This window comes from Apium graveolens, chromosome 3 (assembly GCF_009905375.1).
Source record: "Apium graveolens cultivar Ventura chromosome 3, ASM990537v1, whole genome shotgun sequence".
Lineage (NCBI taxonomy): Eukaryota > Viridiplantae > Streptophyta > Magnoliopsida > Apiales > Apiaceae > Apium > Apium graveolens.
In genome coordinates, this window is record NC_133649.1 from 261826817 (window position 1) to 261847457 (window position 20641).

Consider the following 20641-nt stretch of genomic DNA (forward strand, 5'->3'; position numbering starts at 1 on the left):
TTAAAATTGATCGATTAATCGGTACTGATCAAAGGGCCGAAGTATTCTGGAATCAAATTCAATAATATTGCGAAGATGAATCTCCCGGTGTCATTAAGAGAGGAGTTATGACTATTAAAAAAAATATGGCAAGGAATAATTGAAGGTGCTTAGAAATTTGGAGCGGCTTATAATGAGACTCAACGAACAGCTGGGAGCGGTACAAATTTGGATAATTTAATTGAGAAAGCTCGCGATTATCATTTAACTAATTTCAAGAAGAAGTCTAACTTTGAGTTTCATTGGCGTGAGTTTCGTAGACATCCCAAGTGGAGGCTCCTCAAACTAGTGCAAGTTCTAAAAGAACTAAATTAAGTAGTCCCGGAGCTTACTCATCAGAAGGAAATAATGATACACCAATATCTGATGAATTTGAACCGGTTCGTCCTAGAGGTACAAAAGTTGCAACTAGTAGGAAAAGAAAGGGGAAGACCACAACTGCAGAAGTTGTTGAATATGAATCTATACAAGTTACAGACAAAAAAAGAATGGATATAATGGAATAATTAAATGAAATTCGACTAAAGGAGCTTGCGATGAAGCAAAGTGAGCTGAATTTACAAGTCATTATAGCAAATACTACTCAAATGAATGATGCTCAGCGAATGACTCATGCTAAACTGCTTGAGAAAATTATGGCACGAAACTAGCTAGTGTTTGTCTTTTCTTGTTTGTTTTTATTTGTTTGTAAACTAGTTGTTGGAAGCTAGTGTTTCTCATTTCTTGTTTATTTTTATTTGTTTGTAAACTTGCAGTTGAAAGCTAGTGTTTGTCTTTTCTTTTCTTTTTTTTGTTTTTATTTGTTTGTAAACTAGGAATATATTATTTTTTACCTCCTATATAAAATAGATGTGTTAGTTCTTTCAATTCACATCAAGCACTAACATGAATCAAACACCCATATTAGAAAAATTTTCTAAGGAATTTACTGAAGAATTCATTGAAGAGTTCTGCGATGACACCAAACAAAATCGTCGACTTGATTTTTTCCAGAAAATATATGGAAAAAGCTCAACAACATCCACGCCTCGTCAAAGTATTTACAGAATTCGTGAAGTAGATCATCAATGTTTAGTGAATGATTATTTTTCATCGAAACGAAGATTTCGTATGGGAAGACATGTCTTTCTTCGTATTGTGGATGGTGTTTCAAATTTTGATCCATACTTTTAACAAAAGATTGATAGCAGTGGGAAGAAAATGTTTATCACCTTTACATAAAATGCACCACGACAATGTGTATGTTGGCATACAGTGTCTCTGTTGATACTGTTGATGACTACGTTCGTATTGAAGAGAGTACTGTGGTTGAATGCTTGAAAAAATTCGTCTCCACTGTATGTACAATATTTGAGGGTGAATACTTACGAAAGCCGAACTCAAATGATGTGCAACGTTTATTAGAGATGGGTGAAGCTCGTTGCTCACACAAAACCACGCAAGCGTACGCGATCACAAGTTGTATTATATTAAGTTAAGTGCATTTCCACAGAGACTGGTTTAAACAGAATATACACTTATGCAACAATGTATGGTTATTATTCACTGCTAAGACAAGTATCAATTTTGAGTTGATTAACTAATTAAAGTGATTATTATAGCATGCATTAGCTAAGAGAATAAAACTGATTTACTTATATGAGATAAAATATGGGATTCTAACTTCATTTAATACTTCATTCAGAGTTTATGCCTTTAATCTTAGCATATGATGGTGATGACAACTAATCAGATAACACGAAATTAGTATACGCTATATTTCGATATATGTATACCCTACTACTAAACATCCAAAAATAAGATAGAAGTTGAGCAGACACTAATTATGCTTAGACCTTATATGTCTATAAGATTTGAAAACATAACGGTTTAATGAGCAAGTTATCTATTGAGATTACATAGGGCAGCGTAAGATGGTTAAAATTACACTACGAATCATGCATGACAACATACATAAACCTATGCTAGCATGACAAGTTCTAAACCTCTATATCCACTTTCGTTTCAATAAAGATTAACAAACGACTTAGATGTTAGCTACGCATCTAAGAAGAATAAGTACAACCATACTAGGAAATCATAAATCACCACACAATAATGATTTAGAACAATCAACTATTGAAATCCATAAATAAATCCGCTATAACCCCATGACAACGATTAGTTCATGATCGAACACATCGTCACCATGGATTCCAATAGAAACATGATAATAAATAAGTTCAGAATACTACGAGATAATATAAAAGTACTAGGGTTTAGAACAAATCAAAAACAAGCATCCAAAAGTATCGCCTAAATTGAAGAATACAAAAGTGAAAACTAAATCTTCTTCTCCTTAGACGTCTTGTGTACTTTAGGTCTTCTCTATGTTCTCCCTCGCTTTCTTGTTTTTAAAAACGTCTTCTTTTCTTTCTATATATAGCCCTGGTTGACCTGGACTCTCGCAATAACTAAATTGTAATCAAATCAGGATCCTGCAAAATTTTGCTGGCGCGGGCGCGCTTGAACAGGCGCGGGCATGCTCTGTGTCTAACAAATGGGGCGCGGGCGCGCCTGCTTTCTGTAGAATTTCTGCAGCTTTCTTCTTTTTGCGCTCCGTCCTTCGTACAAACTTCCACGACTCCTTCCCTGATCTCTTATTAACATATAATCATTTGAAAGCTCATTTCCACCTCTGACTAGTGCCCTGCAATGACTCAATACAAAATACATCAAAAACACCAAATACTTGAGTGCAAAACACCAACTTAAGCCGATGTGAAGCGTTCCAAGTAGATATAAAATCCACTTATCACACCCCAAACCTAAATCGACGCTTGTCCTCAAGCATAAACAGACTTGACACTATTAACAAAACTACTGCATGAATGCAACTACGTGAAAATGCAACGATCCCCTCAGAATAACCATAACCATATCAATAAGCAAGGTCTCTAAGAATGCAATGACTTTAAACAGAGTTCAACTAAATCCCATAAACCAACATACAAACCAGAAATATGCATGTGTGAGATGCTTATCAGATATACTTTCAACACTAGATCAATAACCATATCCTATCCTTCGCCAAAACAATCACAAATTTATAAATAGAATAGACGGTAAACACATAATGACTCACAACACCTCAATTTTACTAGAGTTATATAAGGATCATGCTATAATATTGAAACACATCAAACACAAATGCTTATTTGACCATTCAATGAATGAGGTCCCAAAAGACTTATGAAATAATACCCATAGAGCGAGCGTTAGGTTAGCGGATCCCAGACCATACAAGGCTTAGGTCACTAGGCACAAAGTCCCCTAGAACTTAATTGCTCGAGTATTAAAGAGCTCACCCTTGGTCAATTTTGCATATACTAACATAATTTTTTTCTTTTCTTTTCTTTTTTTTCTTTCTTTGCCTTTCAATGATTCTGAATGAGTATGTTTCGCTTCATCTCATTCAACCCTAGACTACTAAAAAAATATGAGCCGGCTACTAGCCATTTGACGCCTAATTTTATTCACAACTAGCAATGATATCCATATTTTTCCCTAGTTTACAAAATTCAGTGTTCTTACGTCATTACGAGAATAGCAAAAATTCTAAATATAACCAAGTGATTAAATTCCAACAAACAAACAAGTATGATCATGATAGTTCAAAAGCAACCTATAAGACTTGTGAAAAAACTTTGTTTCTCGGCATGCAAATCAATTCATTAGGACTTAATCATTCATCTAATTTGACATCATTACACTCAAATCAACACCAACCTACCAATCAGAAACAGCTCATCCTACGGAATCATGTTATATGCATGCAAATGAAACTACATGGACTCATATAATAACATGAACAAATATGCAAACAAATAGGACCTATATGAACAATCATGCAAAAATAATGTACGAACTATAACTAAATATGCAATATGAATCTATATGAACACGACACACAACTAATCCTTACATTATCACCCCCAAACTTAAAATATTCAATATCCTCATTGAAGGTAATAATAAGGATACAAGGCATACCTAGTCGTCGGTGGGATCACCCTTCTCGGGTGGAGAATCAGGTTGCGGGTAAATAGTACTCTCTCCAAATACTGGTCAATCGACCTTGACACTATTCTAAAAGCAGTACTAAAAGCATGTGTCAAATCCTGAGAAAAATGGCTGTGAATGTCATGCATGGCATCCATACGCCTAGTAAATCTCCTATACCGAGCATCTCCAAGTCCAGTCATATCCCTTATCTGCTGTGCACTAGAAGATCTAGCGGTTGCACGAGAGAATCTAGCAGCTGCCTGCTGTGCCTGAGAAGAACCTCATGCATACGTCTGGTCAGCTGGTCAGCCACCCGATAGATGATCATATGTATAACCCAATCCCTTCTCATGGACTTTACCGCTATACTACTCCTGCATCACCGAAATTGTCGAGCTATCAATGGGAGCACCCGGCATCTGCAGTTGCTCATGCTCGAGCCACCTAACACCAACCGAAGTACACAACTTCGTAACAATGGAGGCATGAGAAATCGCCCCCATGGTTCCCCCTCACAGAAAACACAGCATACTTTGATGAATCACATAGCCGAGATCAATATATTCTTCATTCAAAATCCCCCACAGCAGAATAGCCCGATCCACAGTAACCTCAGTGTGAATGTGAAGATGGTATGATATTAGCACACACAAACATGTTCCAAGGCCTAGCATACCTGTTCATACAAGAAGCAAGAAAAGTAAGTGGCTCAGTGGTGCCTGCTTTGTACTTCCTCTCTGTGGCTGTAACACACAACTCTGCCAAAATGTAATCCAATTCTAAATTCTCCCTAGTTTTCTGCACCCTAATCATCAGCAGTCCTAGGCCTCGCGGGTTGATTTATAACCCGATGAATAGCAGCCGGGCGATGAACAACAGTCAACCCACGAATAACAGAATACACATTCTTGTCCTCCTTAGCATTTGTGTAAAATTCCCGCACAATGCTCATCGGAACTGCAACGGGTGTCTCACAGAAAGTCTGCCAACCCTTCTCAAAAATCATCTCCAACAGCTTCCCATCCTTAGCCGTGGGTAAAAGTCCCCTCTCAGAAATCGGCTTAGACATCAACCTAGTGAACTTCGCCTGAGCCTCCGTTGAAGTAAATCTGTTCTCCGTGCCACCCACGCTAGAATCCTTGGTAGATGAGGGATGGGTGCTACTACTCCCCGTGGTTCGTGCTCTTTTGGGTGCCATAATCACAATTGATAGAGATTTGGGTGTAAGTATTGTATGTAGATGAGGCTAGGGTTTGTGGGTATAAGAGATGTGTTAGTATATATGTAGATGTATGTATATATAGGATAGAGATAGGAGGGGTAGGGAGTTGTTTAGGGTGTAGAAATAGGGTTAGAATTAGGGTATAATTCGGGTTTGGGCTTGGGTTAATCTAATTTTTTTGTTTTTTTCACTCTTTTTTTCTTTTCCACGGACCTCGCAGGGGCGCGCCGCGCTTCTGGAAAAATTTTCAGTTTTTTGATTATTTTTTTCTTTAGAAAAAATACAAAAAATGCATGGTTTGCCTCCCACGAAGCGCTTGTTTTACGTCTTTACCTTGACGTGAAACTTCGAAATTAAGTTGTCGCAAGAACAGCGCTCACCACCTCACGGTTCACCGTATCCCTATAATAATGCTTAACCTCTGACCATTTACTTTGAACGCTTTCCAGATGCTTATCAAAAATTTTCACAGCTCTATGTGGAAACACAATTTTGACAATGAACGGACCTGACCACCGTGACTTAAGCTTTCCTGGAAAAAGTCAGAGACGAGAGTTGAACAACAGAACTTGCTGACCAGGCACAAATGTCTTGTGCACTAACCTCCTATCATGCCATCTCTTGACCTTCTCCTTGTATAACTTGTTGTTTTCATAAGCCTGTAGATGAAAATCATTGAGTTCATTAAGTTTGAGCATTCTCTTTTCTCCATCAGCTTCCATGTCAAGATTCAGCTTCTTCAGTGCCCAATATGCTTTATGTTCTAGCTCCGCAGACAAATGACACGCCTTACCATATACCAACTGGAAAGGAGACATGCCTAGAGGAGTCTTGAATGATGTTCTGTAGGCCCAAACAGCTTCATCTAGCTTCAAAGACCAATCTTTCCTTGATGGACTCACAACCTTCTCCAAGATTCGCTTGATCTCTCGATTAGAGACTTCAGCTTGCCCATTAGTTTGGGGATGATAAGTTGTGGCCACACGATGATTCACATGATTTTTTTCCATTAATGCAGTAAATTTGCGATTGCGGAAATGCGATCCCTCATCACTAATTATGACCCTTGGAGTACCGAAACGTGTGAATATCTGCTTATGAAGAAAATTGATCACCACCTTAGCATCGTTGGTTGGCAAAGCTTTAACCTCGAGCCATTTAGACATATAATCCACCGCTAAAAGAATATATTGATTATTGCATGACGAGACAAATGGCCCCATGAAGTCGATTCCCTAAACATCGAAAATCTCAACTTCGAGAAACACATTGAGAGATATCTCATCTCTTTTGGACATATTTCCAACTCATTGGCAGCAATCACATCTCAACACGAACTAATGAGAATCTTTAAACAAAGTAGGCCAGAAAAATCCCGCTTGAAGGATACGGACAACTGTCTTCTCTCCACCATAATGGCCACCATACATAGTAGAATGACCGTCTCGCAAGATACCCTCCGTCTCACTATACGGAATGCACCTCCTGATAATCTGATATGTCCTCTTTCTAAAAAGAATGACTCATCCCATCGATATCACTTCACCTCATGTAGAAACTTCTTCCTTTGAGCATAAGAGAATTCTGAGGGAATAACATTACTCACAAGATAGTTCACAATATCTGCAAACCATGGCTCTTCTTCTTTCACCCCAAAAAGTTGCTCATCTGGAAAAGATTCATTGATCAACGTCTTATCCTGTGAAGCTTTTCCTTGATCTTCCAAATGTGAGAGATGATCCGCTACCTGATTTTATGTACCTTTCTTGTCTTTGATTTCCAGCTTGAATTCTTGTAATAAGAGAATCCATTGAATCAATGGAGGTTTTGAATCTTTCTTCGAGACCAGATATCGAATAGCAGCATGATCAGTGTAACCGTCACTTTTGTCCCAAACAAATAAGATCGAAATTTCTCGAAACTGTATACAATTGCCAAAAGCTCCTTCTCTGTAGTAGTGTAATTCAGCTGAGCACCATTAAGGGTTTTACTAGAATAGTAAACCACATGAAAAATGTTCTTCTTTATCTGGCCAAGAATAGCTCCAACTGCAAAATTACTAGCATCACACACCATCTCGAAGGGCTCATTCCAATCAGGTGCAGTAATAACAGGTGTTGTAGTCAAACTATTTTTCAAACTCTCGAAAGCAGCCAAACATTCTTCATCAAATCTGAGGGGAACATCCTTCTCCAACAGATTGCACAAGGGTTCAGAGATTTTGGAGAAGTCTTTGATGAATCGCCGATAAAATCCCACATGACCAAGAAAACTACGGATTCCTTTAACTGAGATTGGTGGAGGAAGATTTTCAATAACCCCCACCTTGGCCTTATCCATTTCAAGACCTTTGCTAGATACCTTGTGCCCAAGAATGATACCCTGTTGCAACATGAAGTGACATTTTTCCCAATACCAGATTGGCCTCAACGCATCTTTTCAGCACCAAGCCAAGATTATGCAAACACTCATCATAAGAAGTCCCGAACACAGAAAAGTCATCCATAAACACCTCCACATTGGTACCAATAATGTCGGAGAATATGGCCATCATGCATCTCTGGAAAGTAGCAGGTACACCACAAAGTCCGAAAGAAACTCGACGGAAAGCGAAAGTGCCAAAAGGACAAGTAAAGTGGTATTCTCTTGATCTTCTGGGGCAATGCAAATCAGATTATAGGCCGAATACCCATTCAGAAGACAATAATACTCATGGTCAGCCAACATGTCAAGCATTTGATCAATAAATGGAAGAGGGAAGTGATCCTTCTTAGTGGTTTTATTCAGCTTCCGATAATCCATGCATACTCTCCATCCTGTGACTGTCCGAGTATGAATGAGCTCATTTTTTTTAGTAGAAACAATTGTAATGCTTCCTTTCTTAGGCACATACTATAACGGGCTCACCCATGAACTATCAAAAATAGGATAGATGATCAATGCATCCAGCCATTTAAGAATTTTTTTCTTCACTACCTCCTTCATGATAGGATTGAGTCTCCTCTGTTGTTCAACGGTTGGTTTACTTCCTTCCTCAAGCAGAAATTTATGCATGCAATAAGAAGGGCTGATTCCCTTGATATCTGCTATAGTCCATCCGATTGCCGATTTAAATTCTCTCGGAACTCACAAGAGCTTGTCTTCATCACTACCTGAAAGGTCAGATGCAATAATAACAGGCAAAGTAGATGCATCACCTAAAAAAACATACATCAAGTGATTAGGAAGTGGTTTGAGCTCAAGTGTGGGAGCTTCCTCAATAGATGGTTTGTGACGCTCTTGAGAATTTTTAAGCTCTGGTAATTCAAGAGACTCGAATGGCAAGTCCAATCTCTTTTTCCACGGAGATGCATTCAAATACTGCAGTTGCTCTTCCCCTTCTTCATCTTCATTATCAAATTCCCCTGTTAAGGCTCTCTCTAAAGTGTTAGTCCTTAGCAATTGATCAAGCTCCGAATTCACTACAGAGTCGACCAACTCTACTTCAAAGCACTCCTCTTCATTAGTAGGGAATTTCATTGCATTGAAGATATTAAAGGTAACGTCCTAATCCTGAACCCTTATAGTAAGCTCACCCTTCTATACATCGATCAGAGTTCGGCCAGTAGCTAAGAATGGTCTCCCCAAGATAATGGGAATCTTCTTATCTTCCTCAAAGTCCAGAATGACAAAATCAGCAGGGAAGATGAGTTTTTCCATTTTAAACAATACATCCTCCACCACACCTCACAGATAAGTGATGGATCGATCAGCTAGTTGTAAGGACATGTTTACAGGTTTTGGATCAGGCAGACCACGCTTTTTGAAGATAAAAATAGCATCAGATTGATGCTAGCTCCCAATTCACACAAGCACTTGTCATAATATAAGTTTTCAATAGTGCATGGTATCGTGAAGCTTCCTGGATCTTTAAGTTTAGGAGATAGTTTCTGTTGCAGCACAAAACTGCACTCTTCCGTTAGAGCAATGGTTTCCAACTCTTCAAGTTTAAGCTTCCAAGAAAGAATACCCTTCATGAACTTATCATAGCTCGACATTTGTTCTAGAGCTTCCGCAAAAGGTATGTTAATATGCAATTTCTTGAAAACCTCCAGAAATTTGGCAAAATGTTTATCGAACTTCTGCTTCTGAAGTCTTTTAGGATATGGAGGAGGCAGATAGACTTGTTTAACTCCTGTATTTTGCTTAGGAGTAGTATTTTCATTAGAAGTCTTCTTCGTTTCGCTTTGACCCCTTTCTGATCAGCTATTTCCTCAAGAATTACATTTTTTGAAGCTGGCAAGGGCGCGGGTGCGCTTGATATGGGTGCAGGCGCGCCCACCTTCTGGAAAAAACTTTCAAATTCTTCATTTTAATGATTTTTAGGGCTAGCGACCTTTCCAGACCTCAAGGTGATTGCCTTCAACTGTTCCTTGACTTCCCTCTTGCCTGGATTAGCTTCTGTATCACTAGGAAGAGTTCCTTGTGGTCGGTTCAATAAAGCATTGGCAATTTGCCCTATTTAATTCTCCAGAGTTTTGATTGAAACCGCTTGACTTTTGCACATCAGCCTCAACTCCTCCAATTCAGATTTTTCATTCGAAGATGGACCTGCACCTCCATGAGATTGTTGTTGCATTCCCTGCGGCTGAAATTGTTGCCTTGGTGCAAACTGTTACTGAAAACCAAGAGGATTGAAAGGCTTATTTCCAAACTGCTGGTAAGGCTGTTGTATACCACCCTGATTATTGCTCCAGCTGAAGTTAGGATGGTTGCAGTTGTTAGGATGATAAGTGGCAGGAACTGGTTGCTGCGAACTCTGAAAGTTGCTCACAAACTGTGCCGATTCACTAGATATAGCACATTGATCTGTCGCATGTGCACCTGCACAAATCTCACAAACACTTGCTATATGATGAACTCCATAGTTAGCAAGAGAATCCACTTTCATAGTTAACGCCTTTAGCTGAGCAGCTATAGCCATAGCTGTATCCACCTCCAGAATTTCTGCTACCTTGCCATGTGGTAGTCTCTGAGTTGAATTCTGATATTCATTAGCGGCCATCATCTCAATTAGCTTATAAGCTTCCTCATAGCTCTTAGCCCATAAAGCTCCACCTGATGCTGCATCGAGCACATGTCTTGACTGTGTTCCCAAACCATTATAGAATTAATTTATTACCATCCAATCAGGCATTCCATGGTAAGGACACTTCCTAAGCATCTCCTTGTAGCGCTCCCAAGCTTCACATAAAGATTCTCCTGAATGCTGTGAAATTGAGTAAGAGCATTCCTGATTGTAGCTGTTTTTTCCATAGGGAAGAATTTAGTAAGAAATTTATGAGCGAGATCTTCCCATGTCATAATAGAACCTGGTGGTAGAGAGTGCAACCGGCTCTTAGTTTTATCCCTCAGAGAAAATGGGAAAAGTCTCAGTTTCACAGCATCTTCCGAAACACCGTTGAACTTGAAGGTGTCGCAGATCTCGATGAAATCCCTAATGTGCATATTGGGATCTTTCGTTGGAGAACCCCCAAACTGGACTGAATTCAGTACCATTTGAATTGTTCTAGGCTTGATTTCAAAGGTATTAGTTGCAATGGCTGGTCTGACAATGCTAGACTAGATGTCATTGATTTTCGGTTGAGAATAATCCTTCAATGCTTTCGTTTCTGCAGCTGATTCTCCCATTGCAATGATCACTTCCTTTTCTACTTCTTCTAGTTTGTCCTTACGAGATTGAGAACGTGTTCGCATACACGCTCGATCGAATACCTGAACACACAAACAAGGTAAACTTTGTAAGAAGAATAATCCGAAGTCAGTGAACTTTAACGACCACTGATGATAAGCACATAACTAAATTTAACACCGATCCCCGACAGCAGCGCCAAAAACTTGTTCACGCAAAACCACGTAAGCGTACGTGATCAAAAGTAGTATAAGATTAAGTTAAGTTCGTTCCCACAGAGACTGGTTTAAACAGAATATACACTTATGCAATAATGTATGGTTATTATTCACTGCTAAGACAAGTATCAATTTTGAGTTGATTAACTAATTAAAGTGATTATACTAGCATGCATTCACTAAGAGAATAAAACTGATTTACTTATATGAGATAAAACATGAGATTCTAACTTCATTAAATATTTCATTCAGAGTTTATACCTTTAATCTTAGCATGTGATGGTGATGACAACTAATCATATAACACGAAATTAGTATACGCTATCTTTCGATATACGTATACCCTACTACTAAACATCCACAAATAAGATAGATGTTGAGCAGACACCAATTATGCTTTGACCCTATATGTCTATAAGATTTGAAAATATAACGGTTTAATGAGCAAGTTATCTATTGAGATTACATAGGCCAGCGTAAGATGGTTAAAATTATACTACAAATCATGCATTATAACATACATAAACCTATGCTAGCATGCTAAGTTCTAAACCTCTATATCCACTTCGCTTCAATAAAGATTAACAAACGACTTAGATGTTAGCTACGCATCTAAGAAGAATAAGTACAACCATACTAGGAAATCATAAATCACCAGACACTAACAATTTAGAACAATCAACTATTGAAATCCATAAATAAATCCGTTAGGACCCCATGACAATGATTAGTTCATGATCGAACACATCGTCACCATGGGTTCCAATAAAAATATGATAATAATTAAGTTCAGAATTACTACGAGATAATATAAAAGTACTAGGGTTTAGAACAAATCAAAACAAGCATCCAAAAGTATCTCCTAAATCGAAGAATACAAAAGTGAAAACTAAATCTTCTTCTCTTGAGCCGTCTTTTGTGCTTTAGGTCTACTCTATGTTCTCCCTCGCTTTCAAGTTTTTAAAAACGTCTTCTTTTTTTATATATATAACCCCCGGTTGACCTGAACTCTCGCAATAACCAAATTATAATAAAATCTGGATTCTGCAGAATTTGGCTGGCGCGGGCGCGCTTGAACAGGTGCGGGCGTGCTCTGTGTTTGACAAATGGGGCGCGGGCGCGTCTGCTTTCTGTAGAATTTCTGCAGCCTTCTTCTTTTTGCGCTCCGTCCTTTGTACAAACTTCCACGATTCCTTCCCTGATCTCTTATCAACATATAATCATATAAAAGCTCATTTCCACCTATGGCTCGTGCCCTGCAATGACTCAACACAAAACACATCAAAACCACCAAATACTTGAGTCTAAAACACCAACTTAAGCCGATATGAAGCGTTCCAAGTAGAATGTAGACTTCGACGGATAATGAATATAGTCCCGACGGAATGACTCAATATAGTCCCGACGGATGATGATTAATTATCAATCGAGTGAGTATCTTGTGTAATAATGAGTCTGTAGCACATTTCTGCATACACCTTGTTTATATTCTGTAGTAGCACTCAAGTCATGTTGACTTTAATTAGATATGCAGAATAGGTTGATTAATTATACATAGATGATGTCTTGTAATTCTGCATAAATAAAATGAAGTCAAGTTCCAGATAGCTACCCGACGGATAAACAACAATGCCACTCGACGGATGATTAACAAGGCAACCCGACAGATGATCATGCACCCGACGGATAATCAATTCAAACATCTGTTGAAAGTGACAACACAGTCACATGTGTCGAGTGTATGCAAAAGGAATGTGGAAGCCTATTCAACTGGATTTTAGAGAACAAAGAAGCATTGCCATTTCCATGCTATTATGAAGATATTCAAAGATGCTGGAATAGAGTAATGAAGCAGCATATTATTAGACTTGATAGGTTTTGTTTTATTATCTTGTCTTATTACTTTGTAATCTTGGTGATATATAAACCAAGAAGTAGCAAATAGAACAACAAGAACAAGACTAAGAACATTATCTCAGAGAAACAATTGTAAGCTGCATCCTTAGCATTTCTCTGTAAACTTAGTTGTTCATATTTGTAAGCAGTTGTGAGCTAATCTTGCTACACAGAGTTCTCTTGATATAATATATATCTCTGGAGGATACATTCAAATCCAACAGAAAGTTTATAAAGACTTGTGTTTTTAATTACTTGTGTTCTGATTTTACTAACTTCTTATTCCGCACTTTGCAAATCAAACACTTATATATTATTAAAATATAACATTTTATATTTTTGAAAAAGGTTCAAGAATTCGATTCAACTCCCCTTCTGTAATTATTGTTGCATTGTTAGGGACTAATAATTGGTATCAGAGCAAGCTCTTAAAGAACAAAGAGTTTAAAGATCACAACAAATAACAAGATGAACAAGAAGGATGTTGGAGTCAAGATTCCTTTTCTGGACAAAGACAATTACCATCACTGGAAGGTAAAGATGCATCTTCATTTACTTTCTCAAGATGAGGCCTATGTAGATTGCATAGAGAGAGGCCCTCATGTACCAATGAGAGCTGCAACTGAAAATGAGCCATCAGTTCCTAAGCCAAGGCATGATTGGTCGGATCCTGATATTGAACAAGTCAGGAAGGATAAGAATGCCATGAATATTCTATTCAATGGAGTTGATGGTGACATGTTTGACAACATCATCAATTGCAAAACTGCCAAGGAAGTTTGGGATACAATACAGATTATCTGTGATGGCACTGAACAAGTCAGGGAAAATAAGATGCAGCTGCTAATTCAGCAATATGAGCACTTTTATAGTGAAGATAGTGAGTCTTTCACTGACATTTTTAGTAGATTTCAAAAACTATTAAATGCTCTGAAGTTGCATGAAAGGGTCTATCAATTAAAAGACTCCAATATTAAGTTCCTTAGATCTCTTCCAAAGGAATGGAAACCTATGACAGTCTCATTGAGAAACTCTCAAGATTACAAGGAGTTTACTTTGGAGAGACTGTATGGAATCCTGAAAACTTTTGAGCTTGAAATAGAACAAGATGAGAGGATGGAGAGAGGAAAGAATAAAGGAGGATCCATTACACTAGTTTCTGAGTTAGAGAAAGAGAAGGAGATGAAGATGGAAGCTGTTGAATCAACTTTAAAGGTCTGTGAAAATAAGGGCAAGGGGCTGGTAGCAGAAAATGAAGATTCTTTGAGCCAAGATGATATGGAGGATATTGATGAACATCTTGCATTTCTTTCCAGAAGATTTTCCAAGCTCAAGTTCAAGAAGAACTTTGGAGCAGCTAAGCCAAATAGAAACATGGTGGATAAATCAAAATTCAAATGTTTCAAATGTGGCTTAGCATGGCATTTTTCCAGTGAGTGTAGAAAGTCAGATTCTAACAAAAAGAAGTTTGATCCTGTGGATTATAAACAGAAATACTTTGAGTTGCTCAAACAAAAAGAAAGGGCTTTCATTACACAAGAAAATGATTGGGAAACAGATGGTCTGGATGAGGATGAGGATGTCAGCTATGTCAATCTAGCCCTAATGGCCAAGTCTGATGGAACAGAGACAAGTTCATCAAGTAATCAGGTAATCACCACTAACCTTGCATATTTATCTAAAGCTGGGTGTAATGATGCAATAAATAACATGTTACAGAATTATATCATTTGCGTGTTACACTTAAGTCTCTTACTAAGGAAAATGCTAAAATCAAAGAAAACAATTTGTTTTTAAGTGAGAGGAATAATGTGCTAGAATCTCAGTTCGCTGAATTTGAAAAATTGAGAATTGAGTGTAAAATTGCTAAGGATGAATTAACTGAGTCCTTGAAGAAAGAAAAGATCTTGAAGAAGCAGCTTGAACGAGAAAAGGAGGTGATTAAGGCATGGAAAACATCTAGAGATGTTCATGCTCAAATCACCAAAGTTAAAGGTATTGAGTCCTTTTGTGATGCATCCTGGAAGAAGAATAAGGAGAAGCTGGAATCCAATTTGGTTGAAGGGTTGCTAACAGATGTAGACTTGACGGATGATGAGGGTCATATGTCGGATAACAAAAATGGTTATCCGTCGAGTGATATAAATCCTCATCTGTCGACTGTGAGCAAACCTATGAGTAACGCCAAACTTGCCAAGTTAAATGAGAAATATGGATCAGTTTCCAAGAATTTTATTCCAGGAGAATCCAGTCAAGTGAAGAAGGAGAAAAAGGCTAATATTGGTCATATGACTGTCAAGCAATTGAGTGACAGACTGGAAAAGATTGAGGTTAAAACAGAGGCTAAAAAGAAAAATAATAGAAATGGTAAAGTAGGAATTAACAAGCATAACACCTACACACCTGATAAATATGCCCCTAGAAAAATCTGTGTCAAGTGTGGTAGTGTAAATCATTTGTCTGTTAATTACAAAACTGCCATGCCTACTTCCATATATGTGCCACCTCATTTTCTCAACATAAATGCCATGCCTTCTATGCCTATGAATGCTATGTATACACAGAATATGAATGCACAGTTTGCTAATATGCCATTTGCACCTAATCCTTATTATGCTGCATTTAATATGCCATAAATGCCATTTAGCATGCCTTACTGGAATAACATGTTTACTAGTAGCATGCCATTTCCTGTTAATCAAAATATGCATGATAATTCTGCTATAATGAATGGTTTCAAAGGTCCAACTCAAATGACTAAGGATGAATCTGATATCCCCAAGTCAAATGAAATCAAACCTAAGAAACAGAAAAAGAAAGCTAACAAGGCAGGACCCAAGGAAACTTGGGTACCAAAATCAACTTGATTTGATTTTTATGTGTGCAGGGAAACAGAAAGAATCTATGGTACTTGGATAGTGGTTGTTCAAGACACATGACTGGTGATTCAACCCTGCTCACAGAGTTCAAGGAGAGAGTTGGCCCAAGTATTACTTTTGGAGATGACAGAAAGGGTTATACTGTGGGATATGGCTTGATTTCAAAAGACAATATCATTATTGAGGAGGTTGCCTTAGTGGATGGTCTCAAGCACAATTTGTTGAGTATCAGCCAGCTATGTGATAAAGGCAATTCAATAAACTTCAACTCTGAAGCCTGTGTTGTGATAAACAAAAGAAGCAACACAGTGGTTCTCACTGGAATGAGAAAAGGAAATGTGTACCTAGCTGACTTCAACTCATCAAATGCATAATCTGTTACTTGTCTTCTCAGCAAAGCAAGTCAGGATGAAAGTTGGTTATGGCACAAGAAGCTATCCCATTTAAACTTCAAGACCATGAATGAACTTGTAAAGAAAGAACCGGTTAGAGATATTCCTCAAGTGGAGTTTTCTAAGGATGGATTGTGTGATGCCTGCCAAAAGGGAAAGCAGATCAAATCATCATTCAGAAAGAAGCTTGATTCAACAATTGAAGAACCTTTGCAACTGCTACACATGGATTTGTTTGGACCAGTCAATGTGTTGTCCATCTCAAGGAAAAGATTTTGCCTAGTAATTGTAGATGATTTCTCAAAGTTCTCTTGGACATATTTCCTAAAGTCTAAAGATGAGGCTAGTGAAATCATCATCAATCACCTAAGGCAAGTCAATAATCATCCTGATTTCAAAGTTAGAAGAATCAGGAGTGACAATGGAACTGAGTTCAAGAATTCTGTCATGAGAGCATTTTGTGAAGAAAATGGGATTTTGCATGAGTTTTCAGCAGCAAAAACTCCACAACAAAATGGAGTAGTAGAAAGGAAGAACATATCACTTATTGAAGCTGCAAGGACAATGCTTGAAGAGTCTAAGTTACCCACATATTTTTGGGCTGAAGCTGTAAATACTGCATGCTACACTCAGGATATTTCTCTGGTTAATCAAGCAAAATGCATGACTCCCTATCAATTGTTCAAGAACAAGAAGCCAACTCTAAATTTTCTTCATGTCTTTGGCTGCAAATGTTATATCTTGAGAAATCAAACTGATCAGAATGGGAAGTTTGATGCTAAAGCAGATGAAGGAAATTTTGTTGGATATGCTGTTGGTAAAGCATATAGAGTCTATAATCTAAGAACCAACATTGCTGTAGAATCAATACATGTTGTGTTTGATGATAAAAAGATTGAAGGACTGCAAGATGGAGATTACCATGAGAGCCTCAAATTTGACAATGTGGAGATGGTTAGTGATGACAGTGATGATGAAAGTGATCAAGAAATAGTATCAAAGGATAATGCAGAAAAATCCACTACCAATGAAGCACAAAATTCAACATCTGTCGAGTTGCATAATACTTCATCCGTCGGGAGGCAATCTGTTTTATCCGTCGGGAGACAACCAGTTTCATCCGTCGGTACTCAAAATTCACCATCCGTCGGGTCATCAAAAGAAGCTGGAGGTCAGAATAGATCACTTACAGAAAGTTCCCCATTCTCAAATCAAAGATCCATTAACTCAGGGGGAGTTTCTAATAATCTAAACTCAATCACACATCAAGACAACAATGAGGCCTCTTCATCTAGAGCTAATATACCTCAACGAAGGAAATTGACAAAGGATCATCCCTTTGAGCTCATCATTGGTGATGTATCTTCTAGAGTTCAAACAAGGAGAGCAACTCAAGAAGAATGTCTATACTAGTAGCTTTCTTTCTAAGGAAGAACCAAAGAAGGTAGAAGAAGCTTTATTGGATCCTGATTGGATTTTAGCTATGCAGGAGGAGCTAAACCAATTTGAGAGGAATAAGGTATGGAAGCTGGTACCCAAGCCTAAAGGAAAGAATCCAATAAACACCAAATGGGTATTCAGAAACAAGATGGATGAAAATGGCATAGTAGTCAGGAACAAAGCTAGATTGGTTGCTAAGGGCTATTGTCAACAAGAAGGAATAGATTTTGATGAAACATTTGCTCCTGTTGCAAGACTTGAAGCCATCAGAATCTTTTTAGCCTATGCAACCCATGCCAATTTCAAAGTCTATCAAATGGATGTCAAAAGTGCCTTTCTGAATGGAGATTTGGAGGGGGAAGTCTATGTCAGTCAGCCTCCTGGTTTTGAAGATCCAAACTTTCCAGAATATGTTTACTATCTTTTGAAAGCACTTTATGGACTGAAGCAAGCACCTAGAGCCTGGTATGACACTTTGTCAAAGTTTCTTTTAGAGAATCACTTCACTAGAGGTACTGTAGACGAAACTCTTTTCTTTATAAATGTTAATGACTCTAGTATACTTGTTCAAATTTATGTAGATGACATTATTTTTGGCTCTACAAATGAAAAACTTTGCAAAAAGTTTGCCAAATTGATGCAAAGTAAGTATGAAATGAGTATGATGGGGGAACTAACTTACTTTCTTGGTTTGCAAGTTAAGCAAGTTAGTGATGGAATATTCATTAGTCAAACTAAATACATTTATGATCTTTTAAAGAAGTTTGATCTAATGTATTGCACATTTGTAAAAACTCCCATGGCCACTGCAACTATGCTTGAATTAAACACTACTGAAAAGTCTGTGGATATTTCAAGTTATAGGGGCATGGTTGGCTCACTTCTGTACTTAACAGCTAGTAGGGACAGATATAATGTTTGCTACATGTTTGTGTGCTAGATTTCAGGCTGATCCTAGAGAATCTCACTTAGTAGCTATTAAGAGAATTTTCAGATATCTCAAGGGAACACCAAAACTTGGCATTTGGTACCCTAGAGATTCTGGTTTTGATCTAACTGGTTATTCAGATGCAGATTATGCAGGTTGTAGAATTGATAGAAAAAGTACAACATGAACCTGTTAATTTCTAGGAAACAAGCTTGTGTTCTGGTTCAGTAAAAAGCAAAATTCAGTTTCTACTTCTACAACTGAAGCTGAATATATTGTTGTTGGTAGTTGCTGTGCACAAATTTTGTGGATGAAAAACCAATTGCTAGACTATGGTTTGCAAGTTAAAAGGATTCCCATTTTCTGTGATAACACAAGTGCAATTGCCATCACTGAAAATCCAGTACAGCATTCAAGGACAAAGCACATAGACATCAAGTACCACTTCATAAGGGAACATGTAATGAATGGTATTGTGGAACTACATTTTGTTCCAAGTGAAAAGCAGCTTGCAGATATATTTACCAAGCCACTGGATGAATCCACCTTTTCAAGGTTGGTAAGTGAGTTAGGTATGCTAAATTACTCTTGACTCTTTATAGATTGTTTGCAAGTTGTAATGCGGCCTGAAATTTAATTGATTTTTCAGTCATGGATGAAATTTTGGCTAAGTTAAAATTTACATCTCGACGGATGGTCACTATCCATCGAGTTTGATCATCCGTCGGTATACTATTTGTTAATAAAATCAATTACTTTTCTGGAATATTTTATGACTCGACGGATAACTGATTTATCCTCATCCGTCGAATTGTCTTATTCTTAGTCGTTGATTCTCTGAACATTATCCATCGAGTATACTTACAGTTTGTAAGCATAACACGACCGATAATTGATGGAATTTTTACAGTTCATTTTTTTTAAACGGCTACTTTGGGCAATTCTTATTGGTTACTTTATTTTACTTTATTATTTTTGACAGTTATTTTTGAGATAATATAAAAGCTTAATTCATTTTCATTACTTTTCTTTTATCATTCTCAAATCATCTGCTCTAATTTCTTTATTTCTCAAAAGCACTTACTCTCTCTCTGCAAGTTTTTACTCTCTAACAATAGCACCTGTCGTCGAGATAATGTCTCAAACTGGATTTATTTATGAGAACAACTTAACTACTCTTGTGAACAAGGGGATTCAACAGTCTGGTGACTACCACAAGATGATGGATTTTGTGAAGAACTGCAAATTTAACTATGCCATGCTGGAATCACCCACCATCTACTGTGAGGTTGTTGAAGAGATGTGGACAACTGCTACATACAACTCAGCTGATAAGACTATCAATTTCACTATTAAAAGTAAGGAATTATGTGTTAATAGTGACATTGTTAAAGCATGTTTCAAGATTCCTGATAATACTGTAACTTCACCACACACATACACTGACATTATTAACATGCTTAACTCTATGAACTATGCACTCTCTACTTCTAAATTAAGTGAAATTACGAGGTTGGGTCTTAGAAAGGAATGGAGTTATCTATGTGATGTAGTTACCAAGGTCTTTTCTGGTAAAATCAGTAATTTTTTTCTGTCAATATCTCTATGCTTAACATGCTTTACATGCTTGTTACTGATAAATTTTTCAACTTTAGTGATCTTATCATAATTGAGTTGGGGTTTAAGTTAGGGGAGTTAAATAAGAGGGGTAAAAATGTTTATTATGCTAGATTTTTAATGATGATTGCTAACCACCTCTCAGAGGATATTATGCTTGAGAACCCAACTAACAAATTAGATTGTTGGGTTCAAGAGAGAAGGATTATTGCAGATTTGAACAAGGAAAACCATCACAAAGAGGTGCCACTCTTCTATTTTCCTGTTATGGAGGCACCTCAGGTAAATGAGGTAA

General features: G+C 37.6%; 1 non-coding gene across 1 annotated transcript; it reads left to right on the top strand.

The window, feature by feature from the left end:
* Positions 1-10479: 10479 nt before the first annotated feature.
* LOC141716526 (small nucleolar RNA R71) lies at positions 10480-10585 on the top strand. Its single transcript, XR_012573232.1, has one exon. It is a non-coding gene; the product is annotated as a small nucleolar RNA R71 (small nucleolar RNA).
* Positions 10586-20641: the final 10056 nt, after the last annotated feature.